Genomic DNA, 5,000 nt, shown 5'->3' with positions numbered 1-5,000 from the left:
TTTGCGTAAAAATACATTTGGGGGCGCTAATTGGATTTTGGGGAGGTTACCCCCTATAGTCCCCCCGTGGATACGGCCCATATGCAGACTGATACATCTACTTCCGGGAGTTATCTTTTTTCAATAGCAGTGCTATTTCGACGGTGTTTACTTGCCGAACCTGGGGTCTTGTCGATGACAAAAATTGTCGGTGTTGCATCTTCTTTTTGAATGGGATTCATGCTAATTCCTAGTGACTCGGCAAGGCCAGGGTCCCGAGTGTACTATTTTTTTTTTCGAAATGTTTCGAACAGTTTCACTTTCAATTCAGGCTTCCATGACTCGTCCCGTTGCATCGAATGATCCCGTCCTTTTAGCGAACAGGATCTTTAGAAAAAGAATGAAAGTTAATCCCATCCGAAGCAGAATATTTCGTCGAATCACTATTGCAATTTGCGGCGAAACAATAAACCTTTTTCGAAATAAATACTTGATAAAACCTTGCCAACTTCTTCGACAAAGAAACTGAAAAAAGTATTGCTAAAAAGAGACAGGCTTATTAGAAATATAAGTGCTCGGGTGCATCTAATGGCTATGAAAGTTATGTATTAATACAGAGACATTTAAAAAGACAATAACAAAAACGAAAATGACAATACGAAATTAATATCGCTGATAAATCCAAAGAGAATTCCAAAGAATTCTATAGTTACATTAGAGATAAAAAGGTCAACTTTAATATTCAAATGAAGGAATGTGTAATATTTTAAACAATTATTTTAGCTCGGTATTCATAAACGAAGCACCTCAAAGTGAACTTCAAACTGGAACCTGTGAAAAGTCTAGGGCAAACTTACTACGGTAAATATAACAAAAGAAAAAAATTAAAAGGTGTATAGAGAAATTCAAACTTAATAAAACACCAGGGCCTGACGGTTGGCATCCAAGAATCTTAAAGGAAATGAAAAATGAGATTGTTGTTCCATTAGAAACTATTTTCAAGAAATCCATCATATCCGGAGATGTCCCAAGAGAATGGAAGCTAGCTAACATTACTCCCATATTCAAAAAAGGTGACAAAATGAAACCAAATAACTATATGCCTATAAGTTTTACTTCAATCGTAGGAAAAATTATGGAAACTATCATCAGAGATGCTATCGAACATCATTTAGAAAGTAACCGATTGATAAATGATAGCCAGCATGGTTTCTGACGGAAACGTTCTTGCGTGACTAACTTACTCCAATTCTACAACACAGTTATCTCGAATTAGGAAAAAAGAAAAAATATAGATTTGATATATCTGGACTTTGCGAAGTCTTTTGATGTCCCCCTACACGAAATACTACTTCCTAATTTAGCTTCACACGGAAATAGTGGTAGCCTATTAAGTTGGATTAGTAATTGGTTGAATGATCGAAAACAAAGAGTTGTTTTAAATGGAAAAACATCTACATGGAAAGACGTTACAAATGGTGTTTCTCAGGGTCCCGTTCTTGAGCCACTTCTATTCACAGTATATATAAGTGATATAGACCATGGACTAAAATCTACTGTTACCAAATTTGCTGATAATACAGAACTGTGCAAAATGACAAATGATCATCTAAACTAATTAGATATTCAAGAAGATTTAGATCAATTACAGCAATGGTCTGAAAAGTGCCTAATGAAATTTAACCAAAGTAAATGCAAGGTAATGCACATAGGTATAATTAACAGTACGTACGATTACAAGTTATTTGGAAATTCGTTAACAAAAGTGAATAGTGAAAAAGATCTCGACGTAATTATCGGTAACGATCTCAAATCATCCAAGCAGTGTATTTCAGTCTCTGAGAAAGCAAATAAGATTCTTGGACTGATTGCGCGATCTTTTGACTTCAAAACCCCATCACTCATTAACAAGCTATATAAATCGTTAGTTCGTCCACATTTGGAATATGCTGTTTCCGTATGGTCACCGAATCTCATTAAAGACATTGACAGACTGGAAAAAGTACAACGGCGAGCCACAAATCTGATTCCAAATATCAAAAATAAATCATACGAGAGTCGACTAAAACATATGAATCTGTTTTCCCTAAAAAAGCGTAAACTCGGAGGTGACTTGATACAGGTCTTTAAGATTCTAAAGGGAATTGACATCAAAACTGAATGAGAATTAGATAAGAAACAATGGCCTCAAACTGTCCGGAAATAGATTGAATTTGGAAGTGGGTAGAAACAACTTCGCCAACCGTGTAGTTAATGAATGGAATAAACTTCCTGCAGAGGCAGTGCATTGTAATTCAGTTCGAAGCCGTAAGAATCATTTAGATAAACTCCTAAGCAAGATGCTGTATTTATTATAATTTATTTTATATTATTTGTTTTTGTTCTATTACCATTTTTCTGTTTGATTCTCATTTATTATTAGTTATATGTCAATTTATCATTATTTACTATTTACCCGTTTGTTTATTATTTAACTATTCCTATACATTTATGTATGTATTTTATTTGTTATTTACATTACTATAGTTTTTATTAATTCATTTATTATTATTATGATTTTTTTCCCATCCGACCTAGATATGGACCAAAAGGTCTCCTGCCGGCATGTCCCGCCTTTGTAATCCTTTGTGTGTGAGTGTGTTTGTGTGTGTGTGTGTGTGTGTGTGTGTGTGTGTGTGTGTGTGTGTGTGTGTGTGTGTGTGTGTGTGTGTGTGTGCGTGTGTGTGTGTGTGTGTGTGTGTGTGTGTGTGTGTGTGTGTGTGTGTGTGTGCGTGTGTGTGTGTGTGTGTGTGTGTGTGTGTGTGTGTGTGTGTGTGTGTGTGTGTGTGTGTGTGTATGTGTGTGTGTGTACGCTTGCTTGTTTATGTGGGTGCATGTGAATGTATTTGCGTGTGCGTGTACCGAATCATATATATATATGTATATATGTATATATATATATATACAGTATATATATATATATATATATATATATATATATATATATATGTATGTATACATCTATATATTTATATATGTATATATGCATATATAGCCATGTATAAGGTAACATTAATAAAACACATTCAACTGGCTTATTATACATATTTGCATACCCCTCTCTAGTGTTTTTCTTTCTTATTTCCTAATACCTTCTTCACTCTTCTTGTTCTTGAGATCCCAGGCGACTATCAAAACATATTTCACTTTAATCCACAACTGAAACTTATTCCTTTTAGAGAAAATTGTATTGTGTGCACAACGAAAAACCAGTAAGCACCTAATTGATTAACAACAAAACGAAGATGTGACAAAAAATGGATTGAGGCTAAAGTCTTCGTTGGATGGAGACTTCGTTTGTGTCCGCAACAAGAATGATCGTCGACGCCCTTTCATGGAGGAGTTCTTGCCTATAGCCAATCATTCCTTCCTGGCGAACAAGACTTCCCACAAGGAGACGCCCAGAGGATAAGATCGCCGAAAACCAAGCAGTGCCCGAATGGAGAAGAATGCCTCCTCGTACTCAACCGGAGACGAGGAGAAGGTTCTCTGGCACTGCTTCGGCAGACGAGAGGGTCACCCTGAGACCTTCTGAAGATGGGGTTTCAAGTCCCCAAAAAGATACGAATAACAAGGTTGACAAGCCCCAAGCAACGCATCTTCGTATTCACGAAATAGATGCGTTGCAAGAAGATCTTCGGTCTGTTCAAGGCAACGTCACTGGGTGCCAATATGGCTCTGTCAACTGTAGAAGTGGCAGTGACGACTCAAGCGAGCCTAAGATCAGCGAAGACAGATGCCCACCACTTCTCCGTATTCACGAGGTCGACGATCTCTTAGACTCCCTCAAGGGCGATGAAACCTGCGGAGGTGGTTTCAATTGCGGCGCCGTAAACTGCAGGGGGTCCTCCAAGGATATCCGGAAAGCAGACGTCGAAGCCATTTCGGGACGGCAGGCAAGTTGGAGACGAGCTCCATCCAGTGCCGAAGACCAGGCTGACTGGAAGCTATCAAGAGTAACTCCAGAGTCGAAAGGCCCTTTGTTCTGGAAGCCTCAATACTGTCCACAATGGAGGACTCGTCCTGCATGGTACAAAATGCCCAGTGACGTAAAAGATTGGAGAAAATAAAAGCCCTTTTCTGAACGCGGATTTTATTAGAAAAGATAACCCAGAAAAAAATAAAGAAATGAAAAGAAAGAAAAGGAAATAGCCCATAGAAATATATGAATTTTGAAATTAAGAAAATTCATGAAAACCCAGATTAAGAATAGTCCAATTTAAAGCGTATTTTTGTCAGAAAATCGTACGCATAATGGACTTGATCCAACAATGCATTAGCAACGATATTCGCGTTTCAAAGCCCAAACTAGACCAAAGGACCGGAAGATGGACATTCTTCCCTCAGCTGAATAAAATCCCCTGGCAACGACTAAATTAGTCGACCATTTAGTCCGCCTTTATGGGGCTATCACACTGGGTTACTTTTTCCTCCGACATCCAACCTCCATTTGAATAACTAGTCTATGACTTTGCTTACAGAAATCTAAATTTCTCTAAGAACACTTCAACTGTATGTCAAACATTCGTATATCATTCAACTTTGCTATATATGACTGAAAGATGATTTGATATTTTGAGATTCGAAAAATAAGATATCTTCACCGAAGTAGTTTTTTACTCAAACGAATTCTCAATCGTCAACCATGGTTATGCCCGTGGAAGCCTAGTGTAATAACGCCTTTAAGGTTAACTGAGAAGGTTTTGGATTTCTATATTTTTGTTATCTCATGTTTGAAAATATAACTTAGAAGTTAGAACACTAAAATGTACGTTTCTAACATTTTATAGTCTTGATTTTATCCGAATATCATGATCTTAAATGTGCCTGATTGCAGACGAAAAGTTCAATGTCGTAGTTACATTTTCCACCGCTAGGGTAACAGATGACGTTTGGGTTGTTGTTTACATTTTTGGACATGGCAAGCGATGCGAAAGTGATTTCATTTTGAGTGAAGAAGATTTAACGGATTTGGATGCCAA

This window comes from Oratosquilla oratoria, chromosome 16 (assembly GCF_046742065.1).
Source record: "Oratosquilla oratoria isolate Oo_2021 chromosome 16, ASM4674206v1, whole genome shotgun sequence".
In the NCBI taxonomy this organism is placed as follows: domain Eukaryota; kingdom Metazoa; phylum Arthropoda; class Malacostraca; order Stomatopoda; family Squillidae; genus Oratosquilla; species Oratosquilla oratoria.
Note: the sequence above shows the minus strand (reverse complement) of the source record.